The sequence below is a fragment of the Mixophyes fleayi genome, chromosome 4, assembly GCF_038048845.1.
Source record: "Mixophyes fleayi isolate aMixFle1 chromosome 4, aMixFle1.hap1, whole genome shotgun sequence".
Taxonomy (NCBI): Eukaryota; Metazoa; Chordata; class Amphibia; order Anura; family Limnodynastidae; genus Mixophyes; species Mixophyes fleayi.
The window spans coordinates 20,241,432-20,262,814 of record NC_134405.1 but is presented as its reverse complement, the minus strand read 5'-3'; the positions used below and the strand labels follow the sequence as shown (position 1 = coordinate 20,262,814).

The window sequence follows — 21,383 nt, the reverse complement described above, 5'->3', positions numbered from 1 at the left end:
TATCAGCAATTTTAGGCTCCCTGATCAACCTCCCTAAAAGACCCTGCTAACTTGGCATTAAACGGGCCTCCACCTGCAGATGCCTTCAAACGTATTGGCTTCTACAGTACATGGCCTTATGCACAATGCTTCTCCATTCTAGCTTCATCTGTACTTTTTAGCGGTCACTTTCATTCATCAGGGAGAGTTGTTAAACCGCATTGTTCTTGGGTACGACACAGATCTGCTCTCTGGATAAACCTGTAACCCGTGCCGAGAGCATGGCAGCGCTGTGTCATGTCCAATGGCATCGGAACTTCAGTGCATTCTCCCATACGTACTTGTGAATGTTCAAGGCAGTTGTTATATAGCATGTTAGGGGGTGTTCTATGTTCCAGTCCTCCAATCAAACAGTTTTACAGTAATCGCTTGCAGTATTATTCCCATCACAACAGGATCCCCAGACTGTGTACCAAACTTACTGTGTCATCGAGGGCGGGAGGAAGAGGACACCTCCGGGGTCAGGGCTGAAATCACAGCTGAGCGCACGGCGGACCCTGGAAACAACACGGACAGGATTAGCGCAGGAAAGGCAGACAGCGCGGTGTGTGTGTGGTGTGCAGTGACTGCTGTAAGAGGGGACAGGAGAGAGGTCATGTGAGAAAGAAAGCATATACAGAACATACAAAACAGCACAACTAAGCAATGCAGACAAATTACATTTATAAATCCAGTGCAAGGCACAGATATGCAACCTGCGGCCCTTTCGCCGACAGGGTGTGCTGGGATTTGTAGTTCCCCGGCAGCTGGAGACCCACAGGTTGCATAGATAAGCCCAGTGTAAACAACATAGTCACTGCTTTGTCAGTGTCATGTTTACTGGGCAGAAAATGACCAAAGTTAGCAAATCGTTCCAATCGTTGGCCAACTTTTCACACCTCTGCACAATACACAAATTGAATAAACAAATCAGAGACATTTTATGCTGCAATCTTGATTAAGAAAGGAAAAAAAACACAAAATCAAATAAACGAGGTGTTAAAACTTGCACATGATCATTTGTACGCTTTGTCGACAATGTACACAATGACATCTCACCACTAAATAGATTATACTTATCCCAGGCATGGTTACATCCCTTTACAAATAATTTAACTCATCAGCTGGGACTTAACTCCACGTTCGGACTACTCTTTCAGTGACAACAAAGTTGTCTAAACTCACACGTCTTCCCACTTACCACCGCCAGTCTGAAAGTGTGCCCCCTTGTGTTTTATCCAGGCGTGAACAGGCTGGGTACTAGCAACTCAGTCCCTCCGAATTACGAGACGGACACTTTATTTACTGCGCTAATCAGTCGGCCAGTGTATAATCCCAGTTACTTGTGTTTTTTGTTTGTTTACTGAAATGAAGAAACGGGTTGTTGCACGGGTGTTTGTGTAAGCTTGCACTTGCAGATCAGCGTGTATATCATGGTGCACGGACAGCAGGGGCATGGGGGTAGTAATTTAAAGTTCTCAGCTCAGTTTGAGGGCGTTGAGTGCTGCCAAGTCCCCTCAGGAGACCTGCAGATGATCGTCTCTTTTCCTCAGGGCTGGGTCGAGATGCAGAACATCGCGCTCACCACCCCTTTCCGGAAAGGAAACCTGTAGAGCAATACTGCATTAAGTCTTCTCCCGACAAGATTATCATTCCCCCGACACCGGAGTCTAAACTCCCAAAATTCTGCAGAGCATCCATATTTCTCGAAAACATATTTTAATAAAAAATTTTCAGCATCACTCTTTTCCACCCATTTTATCCAAAAACTACAACATAACGATGTCTTCTGATGAAGGCGGATCGGGCGATCAATTCTCCATTCCACGGCTTCCCGCTGTCCGGCTAGATCCGTATCCATACATCCGATCAGCAGTACCTGACATTTCATACATACATTCTAGAGATATAGAAGGCTCTACCACATAGCAAGTCGGTAATATTCCAACTATGTCGCTGCTCCACGGCTGTTTGGGAACGAAGAGCACCCCAAACAGGACTCATATTTTTCCGGACACTTGCGACCACCAGGATTTATACTGCCCAGCCAAAACTGAGGCAGCTGGTCAACTTGGCGGCCGACTTCAGCTAAACAAGGATCAGAAGACACCCGAGGGTGTCATCGGCCTATAACGGAAACGTGGCCCGATGTTTTAAAGCGGCAGGTTGGTTCAGATCAATGATGGCCTAAATGGTCTCCTTGACAAAAATCCTCTTTGACTTTCTCAACCAAAAAAAAAAAAAAGCAAAGTGAATTTTTGAGTGTTTGGATTGATGAAAGGCGTTTCTCACATGATCGAGCAAGTTAAGTGGAGGCAGCCATCTTGGGGACTAAGTTTCACGGTACTTCAACCTATCCTTTCCATATGAGCTGGTGAAATCACTGAAATAGCCATCTGGTGGGCTGTACTAAATTAAAAAAAATATAAAACTGCAGCCTATTAACTCATTAGGAAATGGTGACGCTGGGGTCCATAAACGAGTAGCGGGCTGAACCGACATTGATGAGAATTTAGCCTACAGTTGCCTATTTTCCCGGAACGTCAACATCCGAGAGGCTGCTCAACGGCCGACACCGGATGAGAATTTAGCCCACAGTTACCTATTTTGCCGGAACATCAATATCCGAGAAGCTGCTCAACGGCCGGCACCGGATGAGAATTTAGCCCCACAGTTGCCTATTATCCCGGAACGTCAACATCCGAGAGGCTGCTCAACGGCCGACACCGGATGAGAATTTAGCCCACTGTTACCTATTTTGCCGGAACATTAATATCCGAGAAGCTGCTCAACGGCCGGCACCGGATGAGAATTTAGCCCAGTTACCTATTTTGCCAGAACATCAACATCCGAGAAGCTGCTGAACGGCCGGCACCAGATGAGAATTTAGCCCACAGTTGCCTATTTTCTCGGAACGTCAACATCCGAGAAGCTGCTCAACGGGCGTCACCGACACCTTGCAGATATAAATGTTGTCACGAAGGAGAAAGTAGGCACAATTCACGTCATCGTATGTTTTGGACACCCACTCGGTGGCGCAAATGGTGTCAGGTCTCATATCTCGATGTTGGCACAGGTGCCTCACGAATTGATAGAGCGCATTTTATCCTTATTGGTTCAGGCCAATAAATGGCTGCCTCCACTCTGCCTACAGCTCCATTATAAATAAAGTATTATAACGTATGGTCATTGTCAGTGGTTTGTTTTATGTCTGGCTGTGCAAATCTCATTTCCCCCAGAGAGAGGAGATCTCCGCACACAATGAATGCAGAATATATATTACATAAACACCGATCAGCTACAACGTTACAACAACTCATTGATGCACGTGGGGAGTGAAGTCTAGCCCGTCTGGTCCAATCCCACAGAAGAGCTACTGTAGCACAAATTGCTGAAAATGTTAATGCTGGCGATGATGGAAAGGTGTCAGAACACACAGAGCATCGCAGCTTGCTGCCTATGGGGCTGCGCAGCCGCAGACCGGTCAGAGTGCCCATGCTGACCCCTGTCCACCGCTGCCCATGCTGACCCCTGTCCACCGCTGAAAGCTCTTACAACGGGCACGCGAGGGCCAGAACTGGACCATGGAGCAGTGAAAGAAGGTGGCCTGGTCTGATGGATCACATTTTCTTATACATCATGCGGACGGCTGGGTGCGTGTGCGGCATCTACCTGGGGAAGAGATGGCACCAGGATGCATTATGGGAAGAAGGCAAGCTGGCGTAGGTAGTGTGATGTTCTGGCCAATGTTCTGCTGGGAACATTCATGTGGATGTTACTTTGACACGTACCACCTACCTAAACATTGTTGCAGACCAAGTACACCCTTCATGGTAACGATAGTCCCTGATGTCAGTGGACTCTTTCAGCAGGATAATGCCCCCGGCCACACTGCAGGAATTGTTCAGGAATGGTTTGAGGAACATGACAAAGACTTCAAGGTGTTGACTTGGCCTCCAAATTCCCCAGATCTCAATCTGATCGAGCATCTGTGGGATGTGCTGGGACAACAAGTCTGAGCCATGGAGGTCCCACTTCACAACTTACAGGACTTAAAGGATCTGTTACTAACATCTTGGTGCCAGATACCACAGGACACCTTCATGGGACTTGTGGAGTCAATGGGTCAGAGCTGTTTTGACAGCATGAGGGGGACCTACACAATATTAGGCAGGTGGTTTTAATGTTGTGGCTGATCGGTGTATATAAATTCCACTGAAAAAAAACCACTCACATAGTACAATCCATGCATACAGGCTGCACTCACCTCTTGTGATGCAATAGGCAGCAACCTGCTCAATGTGATGATGTAAAAGTGCCCCCATGGGGAAGAGACAGGTGTGCGGGGATGTTTATTATGACAAAAGTACCTCCAGGGGCAACCGAGATGTTGTGTTACCAAACAGATTACACTCAGAGAAGAATGAACATACTCATCTGTGTCACCCTGCAGGAGGGAGGGACACATAGCTCCCTTCTGTATGTGTCACCCTTCAGGGGGAGGGACAGATTAATAGCTCCCTTCTGTCTGTGTCACCCTGCAGGAGGGGCAGACACATAGCTCCCTTCTGTATGTGTCACCCTTCAGGGAGAGGGACAGATTAATAGCTCCCTTCTGTCTGTGTCACCCTGCAGGGGGAGGGACAGACTCTTAGCTCCCTTCTGTCTGTGTCACCCTTCAGGGGGAGGGACAGATTCATAGCTCCCTTCTGTCTGTGTCACCCTTCAGGGGGAGGGACAGATTCATAGCTCCCTTCTGTCTGTGTCACTGTGTCACCCTTCAGGGGGAGGGACAGACTCATAGCTCCCTTCTGTCTGTGTCACTGTGTCACCCTTCAGGGGGAGGGACAGACTCATAGCTCCCTTCTGTCTGTGTCACCCTGTAGGGGGAGGGACAGACTCATAGCTCCCTTCTGTCTGTCACCCTTCAGGGGGAGGGACAGACTCATAGCTCCCTTCTGTCTGTGTCGCCCTGCAGGGGGAGGGACAGACTCATAGCTCCCTTCTGTCTGTGTCACTGTGTCACCCTGCAGGGGGAGGGACAGACTCATAGCTCCCTTCTGTCTGTCACCCTGCAGGGGGATTGACAGACTCATAGCTCCCTTCTGTCTGTCACCCTGCAGGGGGATTGACAGACTCATAGCTCCCTTCTGTCTGTGTCGCCCAGCAGGGGAAGGGACAGACTCATAGCTCCCTTCTGTCTGTGTCACCCTGCAGGGGGAGGGCCAGACTCATAGCTCTTGTATGAAATCCTCTCTCCTTTATCCCCGACGTGAAACCAGCAAGTTAAAAATTTCCAGGACATAACCGTGTGCCGTTTAAAGGTCCAGCGTCAGAGTCTGGATAGCAGCCAGCGCCGTATGAATGATTTATGAACAGCTGATGGAATAGAGGAGAAGGGGGTGACGGTGGAGAGGAGGAGCAAGAGAGGGGGAGGCAAGGACTCTGTGTCAGCTGGGGTAAGGGCGAGGAGACAAAGAAAAGCAACTCAGGGAGCGTTGGGAAAGATCAGCAGCCAAACAGCCAGAAACCTGGTATTACTCAGACTCTCCCTTAGTAATTTAGTCTGGAAACTCTTCTTCGTGGGGTCTTCCACCCTCACCCCCTACCATGCATCACACATGGTGCTTCTATCCATCCTCACCTCAGTCCCAAATCCAAACCCTTCTCCTGTACAACCTGCTCCTTTCAGCCAATCCAGCGCCGGCTCACCGTGCCGTCATGCTCTAACACCCAGGCCTCTCCCTCACCGCACACCCCACCATTATAACCGAGCAGTGACATCGGCACCACATGCGGGGACACAGGATTATGTCCAATTTGGCCAGACGTGGGCCGCATGGCCCCTGGGTGGAGGGTCTGGACGACTGGGGCCCGTCGCACAGGCCGTAGCAGCCATCTGCGGTTTTCTTCTATCAGATTTATAAACGTGCAAAATACCGATGCGATTGATTACGATACAGGATTATTATTGGGCATCGCGTTCTTTTCGGGCAATACACACTGCGATATTGGGCCAATCGCCTGATACCAGCTGTGATGTGTAATCTGTATAGCCAGCAACTCAGGGCCTATCGGGTTACACTAGTACCACAGGGCGCTGCGTTAGGTCACAGAGTGAACATGTAGGAAAGCTCAGAACCAGATATATGATCTGTTCCGGTACCCACATAACCCCAGCACTGCATACACTGCCAGCTCCCTGTACCCGCGTAACCCCAGCACTGCATACACTGCCAGCTCCCTGTGCCCGCGTAACCCCCAGCACTGCATACACTGCCAGCTCACTGTACCCACGCAACCCCAGCACTGCGTGCACTGCCAGCTCCCTGTACCCACATAGCCCCAGCACTGCATACACTGGCCGCTCCCTGTGCACGCGTAACCCCAGCACTGCAAGCCCCCTGTGCCCGCATAGCCCCAGCACTGCATGCACTGCCCGCTCCCTGTGCACGCGTAACCCCAGCACTGCAAGCCCCCTGTGCCCGCATAGCCCCCAACACTGCATACACTGCATGCTCCCTGTGCCCGCGTAGCCCCAGCACTGCATGCACTGCCAGCTCACTGTGACCGCGTAGCCCAGCACGGCATGCACTGCCCGCTCACTGTACCCGCGTAACCCCAGCACTGCCAGCTCCCTGTGCCCGCATAACCCCCAGCACTGCATACACTACCAGCTCCCTGTGCCCGTGTAGCCCCAGCACTGCATACACTGCCAGCTCCCTGTACACGCGTAACCCCCAGCACTGCATACACTGCCAGCTCCCAGTACACGCGTAGCCCCCAGCACTGCATACACTGCCAGCTCCCTGTGCCCACGTAACCCCAACACTGCATGCACTGCCAGCTGCCTGTGCCCGCGTAACCCCAACACTGCATGCACTGCCAGCTCCCTGTGCCCACGTGGCCCCCAGCACTGCATACACTGCCAGCATCCTATGCACACATAGCCCCAGCACTGCATACACTGCCAGCTCCCTGTTCAAACATAGCCCCAGCACTGCATACACTGCCAGCTCCCTGAACACACATAGCCCCAGCACTGCCAGCTCCCTGTGTACACATAGCCCCAGCACTGCCAGCTCCCTGTGTACACATAGCCCCCAGCACTGCCAGCTCCCTGTACACACGCCACCCCAGCACTGCATACACTGCCTGCATCCTGTACACACATAGCCCCAGCACCCTACACTGCCAGCTCCCTGTGCAAACATAACCCCAGCACTACATACACTGCAAGTTCCCTGTACACACGCCACCCCAGCACTGCATACACTGCAAGCTCACTGTGTACACATAACCCCAGCACTGCCAGCTCCCTGTGTGCACATAACCCCAGCACTGCATACACTGCCAACTCCCTGTACACAAATAACCCCGGCACTGCATACACTGCCAGCTCCCTGTACCCACGTAGCCTCAGCACTGCATACACTGCCAGCTCCCTGTATACAAACTATATGAATTCATTTCTCTACAAATGTTCGTGACAACATGAGGTCACAGTTTATACTTATATGGGCACTGACTGCTGCAATGTTGCATTTTCTGCTTTTCGATGGGACACTGCCGCCCCTGCACAAATATCATAATACCCTGAGAACTTCTCATCTGTCTCAGCTATGGGACACCCCGTGAGAGCTGCATAGACCCATATACACGCAGTGGAAAGAACATCGCTGAGGTCTGTCCCTACCTATAGCAGGCAGCATTACTGATATTCATGTGAATTCAGGCTAGGTATGTCACAGGGACCCTGGATGGAGGGCAGAAGATCAGGAGAGAAGACTGGAGGGAAATGATGGATACATGACAGGACGGGAAGTGCTGGAAGTTGGGAGGAAATAAGAGAAGAGCACAGGACGGTGGAAGAAAAACAAGAGTATGTTCAAAGAGGAAGGGATAAATAGTGTCAGAAAGTTAGTAAAAAAAAGGAAAGAAAACCCGGGGGAAAGGGTATACGGCAGAGGGGGAACCGGGGCGGGCCCAGGTAAACGGCAGAGGGGGAACCGGGGCGGGCCCAGGTAAACGGCAGAGGGGGAACCGGGGCGGGCCCAGGTAAACGGCAGAGGGGGAACCGGGGCGGGCCCAGGTAAACGGCAGAGGGGGAACCGGGGCGGGCCCAGGTAAACGGCAGACGGGGAACCGGGGCGGGCCCAGGTAAACGGCAGACGGGGAACCGGGGCGGGCCCAGGTAAACGGCAGAGGGGGAACCGGGGCGGGCCCAGGTAAACGGCAGAGGGGGAACCGGGGCGGGCCCAGGTAAACGGCAGAGGGGGAACCGGGGCGGGCCCAGGTAAACGGCAGAGGGGGAACCGGGGCGGGCCCAGGTAAACGGCAGAGGGGGAACCGGGGCGGGCCCAGGTAAACGGCAGAGGGGGAACCGGGGCGGGCCCAGGTAAACGGCAGAGGGGGAACCGGGGCGGGCCCTGGTAAACGGCAGAGGGGGAACCGGGGCGGGCCCAGGTAAACGGCAGAGGGGGAACCGGGGCGGGCCCAGGTAAACGGCAGAGGGGGAACCGGGGCGGGCCCAGGTAAACGGCAGAGGGGGAACCGGGGCGGGCCCAGGTAAACGGCAGAGGGGGAACCGGGGCGGGCCCAGGTAAACGGCAGAGGGGGAACCGGGGCGGGCCCAGGTAAACGGCAGACGGGGAACCGGGGCGGGCCCAGGTAAACGGCAGAGGGGGAACCGGGGCGGGCCCAGGTAAACGGCAGAGGGGGAACCGGGGCGGGCCCAGGTAAACGGCAGAGGGGGAACCGGGGCGGGCCCAGGTAAACGGCAGAGGGGGAACCGGGGCGGGCCCAGGTAAACGGCAGAGGGGGAACCGGGGGTGCCTAGGTAAACGGCAGAGGGGGAAACGGGGCGGACCCAGGTAAACGGCAGACGGGGAACCGGGGGTGCCCAGGTAAACGGCAGACGGGGAACCGGGGCGGGCCCCGGTAAACGGCAGACGGGGAACCGGGGCGGGCCCAGGAAAGGGGGAACCGGGGCAGGCCCAGATAAACGGCAGAGGGGGAACCGGGGCGGGCCCAGGTAAACGGCAGAGGGGGAACCGGGGGTGCCTAGGTAAACGGCAGAGGGGGAACCGGGGCGGACCCAGGTAAACGGCAGACGGGGAACCGGGGCGGGCCCCGGTAAACGGCAGACGGGGAACCGGGGCGGGCCCCGGTAAACGGCAGACGGGGAACCGGGGCGGGCCCCGGTAAACGGCAGACGGGGAACCGGGGCGGGCCCAGGAAAGGGGGAACCGGGGCAGGCCCAGATAAACGGCAGAGGGGGAACCGGGGCAGGCCCAGGTAAACGGCAGAGGGGGATCCGGGGCAGGCCGGGGAAAGTGGAAGGATATCAACAGGGGAAAGATGGATTCCTGTCTTTGTTTAACGATCCATAGATAAGAAAAATGCTCCTTTACAACTGTTACCAAAGCAAACAGCAGTCCCAGATTATTCTTCCTGATCTCAAACACTTCCGGAAAGGTTCATCCTCAGTATTATTACTGCCATATGTAAAGTCTATGCTAACATCACTTTTTTTTTTTTTTTTTTTGGCACTTGAACTGGGCTCAGCCACAGTCAGGTCTAGTGCCCCTATAAGCCCACCTCCACCTGGCATTTACAGCCTCCAATTCCCACAGAGCCCAGAAGTGGCACAGCCTGCTGGGACTTTTAGTTCTACAACTGCTCGAGTCTGTGCAAGCCTATTCAGCCAAGTAGTATGACCGCTGCGTTGAGCCTAGTTTGCAACCCGTCACCAACGTGCAGTACAACGGCTTATCAAAGCTAGAAGCACCAGAAGAAGTGAACACCGCTGCACCAAGGCCGGAGGAAGCATCAGGCATGGATTCGGCTGCGCGTTTTAGGGCATTTCCTTAACTACTAAGAAGTTTATTTTTATTTATTTTAAAAAACACAAAGCCAAAACACTCTGATTAGGTGACATATTAACCATCCCTCCTCCAGAAATATCCATCCCAAACAACAGCTTCACCCAATGCCTGATACAGTGGTGTAAACACTGTCTGGCTGTATGCTGTGTAATAATATCACACAGTATAGATACCCACTAACCCCACCGACACCTCACAGAACACTATACATATTATTGATTCCTTTACATGAAATTGCTGAAAAAAAACTCTTGAGGCTGAGACAGCAGAAGTTTTAATAAGATACAGACTGTCACACACATACAATAATAATAATAGTGGTCTACAAAGAGATACTGAGACGCTGTCACATACAATGATAGACAACGACAGTTACATATATTAGGAGTAACATGTTCTGTTGAAATAACTGTACACAAGTTACCACTAAGAATACTGCCAGTCCTAAATCAGATTAACACTCTTATCCTTTAATACTATAGTACGCCTTTCCCAATACATATAGCCTCACCCTGAACATATCCCAGTGCATTCTACTTTGTGCCATCACTGGTCCTGTCACACTGTACATTAACCCCTTCACATTACACTGTATGAGGTCTTACTCACTGGTCCTGTCACACTGTACATTAACCCCTTCACATTACACTGTATGAGGTCTTACTCACTGGACCTGTCACACTGTACATTAACCCCTTCACATTACACTGTGAGGTCTTACTCACTAGTCCTGTCACACTGTACATTAACCCCTTCACATTACACTGTATGAGGTCTTACTCACTGGTCCTGTCACACTGTACATTAACCCCTTCACATTACACTGTGAGGTCTTACTCACTAGTCCTATCACACTGTACATTAACCCCTTCACATTACACTGTATGAGGTCTTACTCACTAGTCCTATCACACTGTACATTAACCCCTTCAGATTACACTGTATGAGGTCTTACTCACTAGTCCTATCACACTGCACATTAACCCCTTCACATTACACTGTATGAGGTCTTACTCACTGGACCTGTCACACTGCACATTAACCCCTTCACATTACACTGTGAGGTCTTACTCACTAGTCCTATCACACTGTACATTAACCCCTTCACATTACACTGTATGAGGTCTTACTCACTAGTCCTATCACACTGTACATTAACCCCTTCACATTACACTGTATGAGGTCTTACTCACTGGTCCTATCACACTGTACATTAACCCCTTCACATTACACTGTATGAGGTCTTACTCACTGGTCCTATCACACTGTACATTAACCCCTTCACATTACACTGTGAGGTCTTACTCACTAGTCCTATCACACTGCACATTAACCCCATCACATTACACTGTATGAGGTCTTACTCACTGGACCTGTCACACTGCACATTAACCCCATCACATTACACTGTATGAGGTCTTACTCACTGGTCCTGTCACACTGTACATTAACCCCTTCACATTACACTGTATGAGGTCTTACTCACTGGTCCTATCACACTGTACATTAACCCCTTCACATTACACTGTATGAGGTCTTACTCACTGGACCTGTCACACTGTACATTAACCCCATCACATTACACTGTATGAGGTCTTACTGGTCCTATCACACTGTACATTAACCCCTTCACATTACACTGTATGAGGTCTTACTCACTGGTCCTATCACACTGTACATTAACCCCTTCACATTACACTGTGAGGTCTTACTCACTAGTCCTATCACACTGTACATTAACCCCTTCACATTACACTGTATGAGGTCTTACTCACTGGTCCTATCACACTGTACATTAACCCCTTCACATTACACTGTGAGGTCTTACTCACTAGTCCTATCACACTGCACATTAACCCCATCACATTACACTGTATGAGGTCTTACTCACTGGTCCTATCACACTGTACATGAACCCCTACACATTACACTGTGAGGTCTTACTCACTAGTCCTATCACACTGTACATTAATCCCTTCACATTACACTGTATGAGGTCTTACTCACTGGACCTGTCACACTGTACATGAACCCCTACACATTACACTGTATGAGGTCTTACTCACTAGTCCTGTCACACTGTACATGAACCCCTACACATTACACTGTGAGGTCTTACTCACTGGTGGTAGAACATAGAACACAACAGGCACTGCTTCCTCAGACAGAATGTTAACCCCTTAATAGTAGTTTTTTGGCATTAAAACACATCTCCATCACATTGCAAATTAACACTTACACAACCTTACCTCCCAGCATTTCAAATAAAAGCTAAGTGTTGGCCATAGACTTGGTGTTTGAAATAACTGGAATGCTTTATGATTTTTTTTGAAGTTATAACGAATATACAGTGTTAATACAATTTGCATTTCACCAGCCAAACAGACTGTTAGTACCCATAGAAGAGATCATATAATATACGTATTTGGTAAGTATGCAGTACAAGTATCACATGCATAGAATACAGCACACTGCTTGTAATTACATGCACATCCGGACCATCTATAATATTACACTGGTGACTGTAGGACAGTGTGGCCATAGTTCATATCATATACTGAAAGCTTACCACAGGGACAGCCGTCATTCTACACACATACCATGTAACACCCCAACACAAACTGCCCCCATCAGTACTGTGGGGTATAATAACCTCAGATACCACCAGGCTGCAGAATCCTTCAGATAAACCCAATTAATGTCCGCTGCCATCCACCTCCTGTTATTACATCCGAGTCACTGCATATCCTCACATGCCCTAGCACACTGCATTCATGCACGGTATACCCCCCTACTGTCCCTGGCACTGCACTCCATTCACTGTATACCCCCTCCTGTCCCTGCACTCCATTCACTGTATACCCCCTCCTGTCCCTGGCACTGCACTCCATTCACTGTATATCCTCTACTGGCACTGCACTCCATTCACGGTATACCCCCTCCTGTCCCTGGCACTGCACTCCATTCACTGTATACCCCCTCCTGGCACTGCACTCCATTCACTGTATACCCCCTCCTATTCCTGGCACTCCATTCACTGTATACCCCCTCCTGTCCCTGGCACTGCACTCCATTCACTGTATATCCTCTACTGGCACTGCACTCCATTCACGGTATACCCCCTCCTGTCCCTGGCACTGCACTCCATTCACTGTATATCCCCTCCTGTCCCTGCACTCCATTCACTGTATACCGTCTCCTGTCCCTGCACCCCATTCACTGTATACCGTCTCCTGTCCCTGCACCCCATTCACTGTATACCGTCTCCTGTCCCTGGCACTGCACCCCATTCACTGTATATGCCCTCCTGTCCCTGGCACTGCACTCAATTCACTGTATACCCCCTCCTGGCACTGCACTCCATTCACTGCATACCCTCACATGCCCTAGCACACTGCTCCATTCACTGTATACCGTCTCCAGTCCCTGTACACTACACCCAAATCACTGCACATACCCTGTAAACTGCACCAGTCCAATTTTATCACTCCTGTCCCTGTACACTGCACCACAATCACAGTTTATGTCTCCTGTCCTACTACACTGCACACCAGCCACTGCATAATATTATTTATTTATAAAGTGCTAACATCTTCTGCAGCACTGTACAGGGTACATAATATATGGAGAGCAGCATAATAATTACAGGATTTAACATTTATATACACATAAGGCAATAGGAAAAAGAACCCTGCTCAAAGAGCTTACAATCTAAACATGAACTGCTCTTAGGGTGATTTCATATCCCTCCTGTCAGGATACACTGCACGCCCGTCATTTTATACAGCCCTATCGCCCCCCGGTCAGCGTACACTGCTCCCAAATCACTGTATAGCCCGTCTATCCATGTACACGGCACTGCATACCTCTCTTGTCCCTGCACCCTGATCACTGCTTTCCCTGTACACTGCATGTAACCCTGTCATTGCATATCCCCTCTGTCCCTGCACACTACACATACCCCTGTCCCTGCAACCCTTTCATTGCATATCCCCTCTGCTCCTGCACACTGCTTATACCCTCTGTCATTGTATAACCCCTCAGTCCCTGCACATACCCCTGTCCCTGCACATACCCCTGTCCCTCCACACACTGCACATACCCCTGTCCCTCCACACACTGCACATACCCCTGTCCCTCCACATACCCCTGTCCCTCCACACACTGCACATACCCCTGTCCCTCCACACACTGCACATACCCCTGTCCCTCCACATACCCCTGTCCCTCCACATACTGCACATACCCCTGTCCCTGCACATACCCCTGTCCCTGCACATACCCCTGTCCCTGCATATCCCTGCACAATACAGCACCATAACACGCTGGACATCAGGTTACTGACAGATTCCAGGCTGACCAGCTCTCCCTGATCATTATCCTAATACACATCACCCCCTTTAACCGGGTCCGGCCGCAGTCAAGCTATATCGTATACAACTTAACCCTTGGTAAAAAAACAGACAGACTTCATGAACTCCCCTCCCCCACTGCTGGCATTAACCCTATAAACAGCCAGAAGTAAGGCTATAATTACATTAGCCAGTCCCTCCCTTCCAGTCCATGCAGCGACTTAACCCGTGCAGCTGGAAGCACTCAGCGCTCTCCAGTCCCTTTAACTCCCACACCGGCCATTTAAACCCGTCCCAGTCCCTTTAACTTCCTCCCTCACTCAGCAGACAGGGCTGCTGTCTCTATGGGGGCAGAGTTTACCTGCATTGGGCTGGTTACTCCTCTATTTCTTAATGATTTTTCATTCTCTGCTTTCTTCCAGGCAAGCACAGTAATCCCCAAATACGGCAGCAAATCCCTGAAGAGGCTGTGTAATAATAATCATATAATAGTGTCTCTCTCTTTCACACTCAGTCTGTCTTTCTCTCTCTCTTTTTTCCAGTCTGTATTCAAACAAAGAAAGCTCAGCTCCCCTCCCCCCCAGGTCTGTCTCTACCCTCCTCCCCCCTCCGGAACACCAGCCTCGCTTTCACAGCCCTATCCCTCCTCCCTCACAGCCCCCCTTCCAGCCTGTCCTTACTCCTTCTCTGACATCCTGTGCCTGCCCTCTTCCATCTCCTCTATCAATGACACGGCCCTCCCCCTGCAGGGTGACACAGGGTAACATGCCACTGTCATTCTGCAATGTGTCCAGGGTGATACAGACAGAGGAGAGCTGTGTGTGTGTGTGTCCCTCCCCCTGCAGGGTGACACAGGGTAACATGCCACTGTCATTCTGCAATGTGTCCAGGGTGATACAGGCAGAGGAGAGCTGTGTGTGTGTGTGTGTCCCTCCCCCTGCAGGGTGACACAGGGTAACATGCCACTGTAATTCTGCAATGTGTCCAGGGTGATACAGACAGAGGAGAGGTGTGTGTGTCCCTCCCCCTGCAGGGTGACACAGGGTAACATGCCACTGTAATTCTGCAATGTGCCCAGGGTGATACAGATAGAGGAGAGCTGTGCATGTCCCTCCCACTGCAGGGTGACACAGGGTAACATGCCATTGTCATTCAGACCTGCCTGCAGGGTGACAAAGACAGAAGGGAACTATGAGTCTGTCCCTCTCCCTGCAGGGTGACACAGTAACAGACAGAAGGGAGCTATGAGTCTGTCCCTCCCCCTGCAGGGTGACACAGTGACACAGACAGAAGGGAACTATGAGTCTGTCCCTCTCCCTGCAGGGTGACACAGTAACAGACAGAAGGGAGCTATGAGTCTGTCCCTCCCCCTGCAGGGTGACACAGTGACACAGACAGAAGGGAGCTATGAGTCTGTCCCTCCCCCTGCAGGGTGACACAGTGACAGACATAAGGAAGCTATAAGTCTGTCCCTCCCCCTGCAGGGTGACACAGTAACACAGACAGAAGGGAGCTATGAGTCTGTCTCCCTTTATGTAGTTGTGCGACCTTTGCTGCAGGGTGACACACATAACCTGTCTAGTGTGTAACACACCTGTGTTTGGAGGGTGTGACCCATGTAGGGAGGGAATTGCATCTGAGAGGCGGTAACACCTCCAGGATAAACACAAACTGCCTACAGAGTACACATGATGACAACAAGCCCACAACAGGTATGTGCACACACAAAGCATATACATATCTCTGTGCGCACAGCTGTGTATAGGTCCTGGCCAAACGCCCAGTCCCCTGTATTCTGCTTATTACATAACATCTGGAATGTGTCCTCACCTCACCCCAAATACAGCACCTCCCTCCCCAATTCTGACCTCCCCTCCAGAGAGAGAGGTGCGAGGGAAGGGGGAGCTAGAGGTGTGCAAGGGGGGAGAGGTGCGGGTGCAGGGGGCTCGCAGATGTGAGAGACTAGGGGAGAGGAGCGGTCAGGGAGAGACTATAAGACCCTGCTGTGGTTTTTCTCTGCAAGGAATAAGCAGCGATTTGCTAGAATTACAGAGACATCTGGTGATCTCTTGTACACAGCTATCCACACACATTAATCTATATATATATATATATATATATATATATATATATATATATATATGTATGTATAGATATATAAATATATAAACTTGGTGCAATCATGCGTGTAATCCGCGCCTTGTCCAGAACCCTTTGAAACACCCAAATCATCCTATGAGAAAGTGGAAACTTTTGCAAGCCGCGGATCGTGTCGTTTTGTCCTACACGTCCAGGTTTCTATAAAATCTGACGCTCTTAGGCAAAAGTAGCCGCATGACATCACAGAAGGGCACTTACGGTGCAGATTTTCACCCCCACCGCTATGTTCACAGTGCCGCCAACGCTTATGATGTCACAGCGCTCCACAGCGCACGCCATGCAGAAATGACTGACCTCACAGCAGGACTATTAAGACTCCATTTGTTCTACCCTGAATTTACATTTTGCACAGAATTTACATATAACGTTTATACAGCATTGTATCGGCAAGTCAAAATATTGCACTTGAATACTTCCTATGCAACGCTTTCAGTCTACCATTACCTAATTAGATTGCAAGCTCTTTGGAGCAGCGACACAGACACCTTCCAAGGCTGAGGGTTTGCACATCAAATAAGCTCAGCCATGTTTTGCAAAAGTAAACTTTCCAATGCTATAGGTATGGCTCGCGTTTGTGTTAACACAGGTAAAATCATTTGGTGGATTTGGATCTCTTATCTAAGGCTACGTCGCCCACAATTTTTAAAATTAAAAACTGGTATACTAATGTGACCCAGAGTTTTTCAGGCCATAAAATACACCTATACCTTCTTTTAGGTCCCCGATCAGGTAAAATATTTATGTGAACCTATTTCACCTTCTCCTGTTCATGTGGGTTCAACAGTTTAAAATCTGGGAAAGTTATAAAAAAAAGGGGGACATGTGTATATAGAAGTGTATATAAGTTTGAGTGAACTGTTTAGAGGAGTGCTGATCGGGTTGAATGGCCTATTGAGTTTAAGACGATGGTTCCGGAATTCGATAAGCTTACCTAAAGAGAGTAGGTTTGGGGGCAAGAGGAAGGTCTTCTTGTACAAGGGAGGGAACGCCACATACCGTAAAAAGTTCTATAACTGGGATTCGGACCTCTATCAGCCAAAAGGCAGGTTCTTGTCCTTCTGGAAAGGGGCAAACGCAGGATTTGTAGAAAGGGGTTTCCACACCACGCCACCAGTGGACGTGACCAGCATGCATGGGGGCATGGCTATAATTTTAGACAGTGCTTGGCTGCTCTCCAACTCTTCCTATCACCATAATATACATGGGCAATGCTGCGTGCACTAGTGTTAGGTGCACGCAGCTCTCCCTTTTCAAAAAGAGCCGTGTGAAGCGGGGGCAGGGTCCAGCCACCACAATTATACAGTGCCGAAGGCTTGGAGGGGGTTTCCAGGCACTAGAAAAAAAACCTCGGTTTGCCTATGCTGGACCACTTACGTCCATGGCTAAATTCTATGCTGACTTAGTTACTAAGAGATTGGACCGTATTCCTCACCTGTCTCTTATTCCTGGCTTCTCATGGTCTTAGATTATTTGTTTCTCATCATCTGAAAGCTCAGTAGTTGGAGACCACCATGAATGGGGAAGTCACAGAGATCAGCGTGGCGAGCAGCAACTTTACTTATGAAGGTGTATTTGAAGTGCTTTCAAGTTATATGGGAAACACAAGGCATCCAGTGAGTAGAAGACCATATCTAGAACAAGACTATAGCACCCACTATTTGTGCCTGTAACATACTCCCAGTCAAATATATTTTGGAACCCTGGAATTGTCTCACCCGTGTGGGCAAGAAACTGAGTGACGGACTCCTTAAGCTAGGTACACACTACAGGTTTTTCGTCCAATAATCGCCTCAACCAGCTGACATACGACCGCTCGTTCAAAAGTCGGGTCAGTGTGTGTAGTGACACGATGGTCAAAAGTCTTCCCAAATAGTCGATTGTCGCCTCACTTAGTTGGTCGTACCGTTCAATATTTTCATTTTAATCACCTTTTCATCGTGTAGTGTGTATAAATTTACGATCGATCCACGATAATCCTCCCATACTTCCTCGACCTTGGGCTCCGTTGGGGTCGTGTGTATGGAAATTTCAGATGCCTGTACCAGTCCCACGTGGTGCGGTGTTTCCCACATCACTGACTTGTTAATTAGATGATTGTAGCGGAATAGCAAGAGCAGTAGTCTATCACATTGATGCTTCTTGCTTGTTGTTCTTCTACTTTATTCACTGTAGAGAAAAAAGTATGAATGAATGAATGAAGAGACAGTGTTGTCTTCTGTTTTTGATGCGTTTTTGGGTGTTAACTATAGTGAAAGCTCTGCCCCTTTATGCTAACGTCTTTGGTATATATCGTTACATGACCCGCAAATGACGCTTCAGTGTGTACGAAATTAAAATCATTGTTCACGACAACATGGCTGTAAAAAGTCGCTAACGGGACGGTCGCTCTCCCCTTTATCGTCTAAAACGAGGCTAGTGTGTATGCAGTCCATGGACCGAGCGATCGGACCATCGATCGGATGTTAAATCGATCGGCATAAAAAGTTGGTGGAAAATTAGGCAGTGTGTACCCAGCTTTATTCTCCATGTGCTCTGCAGATGTTTCTTCACCTTGCAAGGCTTGCAGTTTGTCTGCAGCTTGTTGACATGACTAAGTCTGTTTATGTTCACGGAGGGCAGAGGAGATGAAGAGAACTGACATTGGCCTCCACTGATGAAAAAACAGATCCCGCATGGTCTACGCTGCAATGAGAATGTTCTAAGGATCATCGAGAGGACAAATTGTAAGTAGGGGGCTGAGAAGGCACATATCTGTTTTTTTGGGTGAAAGATTTCTTTGTTTCACTAACTTCCGTAGATGATGCACAGAGAGCTATAATGCGACCACAGAGAAGACTAGCTGACCATGGGTAATGTCCGTTTTGGAGATGCTGTAGATGAAGACGTAGTCTACTTAGCTCTACCAAAGAGGTGGTAGAACCAACCCAAATAATGTTTTTTTTCTCCTAGTTATAACTTCTCATCATTGTGCGAAGCCTCAGAAAAAACAAACATGGACTGTCGAGTTCGATTACCCAAAACACAATGGCATACAAACTATGCTTCAGGGTATAATGAGTAAAGTTAGAGAGGTCCATTGCCAAACCCAAATAGGTTATCTCAGCTGCTTTATGAAGAACAATCTAACATCTGAGGTGGCTGGGTTTTATTGCTTGGACAGTCTGATCTATTATGCATTTTCAGCCCCATAAATGATACACAAAACACAGATTTAGAGGTAAGTGCAAAATTTGACTAGGTGCAGAATTTGAAGCTGAGCAAACCACGCTGCCCTAAAGTGACTATGGTATTAATGGGGGCACTTGATCCTGAGGGTGATTCTGAAAGTAATCTGAACGTAAGGATTATTTTTACAAAATGTAAGAAACTGGCTTATAGCCAAATCTGGGAGATTTCTCGGTCACTTCCAGTGGTTGAGGCCACCTGTGAAAGCCACAGATCACATGTGGTAGAATGAAAAACAGTCCTTAAAGGTATTGTGGAGAATTGTAACCTTAGTGACGAGTCTCAAATAAATCCTAATTCAGTTGTATACCGATTGACACATGCTCACACTTTGTTTCACTTGACCACAAAATGTGGTCTAATTTCTCTGTTCTCAGAACCACAACTGAAAGTAAAAGGACCTACTTTACGAAGCACACTGGTTCCGCTCTACAAAACATCATGTGTTCGCACCAGTGCTACTACAGAAGGCGGTCCAGCCAGGGCTCTCCAAGCTTCACGCCTTAGTCTCCACTCCCAGGAGATGCCTCCGTAAACTTGAAAACAAGAAGTGTGTCTAGGTGTGCAGGGAAGGCAGATAATTCTCCAGAGGTGACAGGGCAAACATGTAAACGTCACATTCATTCTTCATTAAATTATCTTCATTCTTCATTAAATAACCTTTTCAGTTTCTCCCCTAAAATATTGGCCGGTTTATGTAGGGGACATTGGGAATGCCTTTATTACATGCACCAAGAAATGTGCTTGTCCACTGAAGTGCAACTGGAAGTTGTGAGCACAGAAGATGTTGGATCACATGAATCTCGTTGTCCTCTTGCTTTTTCGGTAAAATCAAGTTGATCGGAAGTAACTCATAAGCGGTGGAGGTCCCAGACACTGGACCACCACAATTTCTAATATCAATTCTACTCTTGGATGGACTTCTTCTATAAGACGTGACGGTCTCCTGTTGTTAAAGGTACCCTAGAGGAGATATCTATGTCCACCTCAACAGTAGCTACAAAGGAAAGCTCTAGAGATTGAAGAAAGTAGCCATTAGACATATTCACTGACCCTGTGTTTTGGTTTTGGATATGGATTAACTTCGTGTTTTCGTTTTGGATCCCGTTTTTTTATTCTAAAATCCCTGGTTTTTTTTTGCTAAAATCACATAATTTGGCTCATTTTTTATCCCTACATTATTATTAACCTCGATAACATTAATTTCCAATCATTTCCAGTCAATTTTTGTCAAGAACACTGCTACCCCTGTTTTTGTGTGAGCAATGGCACTGAGCAATGTTACTGGAGACTGAAGAGTGACAAGAACACTGCTACCCCTCCTGTTTCTGTGTGAGCAATGGCACTGAACAATGTCACTGGAGAATGGACAGTTACAAGAACACTGCTACCCCTGTTTCTGTGTGAGCAATGGCACTGAGCAATGTCACTGGAGAGTGACAAGAACAGTGCTACCCCTGTTTCTGTATGAGCAATGCAATGACGCTGGATCAGCCTTATCTGTGTGGAGTTTGTATGTTCTCCCTGTGTTTGCGTGGGTTTCCTCCGGGTGCTCTGGTTTCCTCCCACACTCCAAAAACATACTGGTAGGTTAATTGGCTGCTATCAAAAAATTGACCCTAGTCTCTGTCTGTATGTATATGTCTATGTGTGTGAGTGTGTGTCTATAGTAGGGAATTTAAACTGTAAGCTCCAATGGGGCAGGGACTGATGTGAATGAGTTCTCTGTACAGTGCTGCGG

At 49.1% G+C, this 21,383-nt stretch overlaps 1 protein-coding gene across 6 annotated transcripts in view; it reads right to left on the bottom strand.

Moving 5' to 3' along the window:
* KDM6B (lysine demethylase 6B) overlaps nt 1-21,383 on the bottom strand; it is a 67,931-nt gene that overhangs the window by 27,042 nt on the left and 19,506 nt on the right. For 3 of the 6 annotated variants that reach the window (XM_075206424.1, XM_075206430.1, XM_075206431.1), the window contains exon 2: nt 462-1,625. The gene's annotated coding sequence lies outside the window, so the exon portion shown is untranslated. Of the gene's footprint in view, nt 1-461; nt 1,626-14,618; nt 14,815-21,383 lie in introns of those variants that run through there. The other 3 variants (XM_075206425.1, XM_075206428.1, XM_075206427.1) reach the window with 3 other exon arrangements.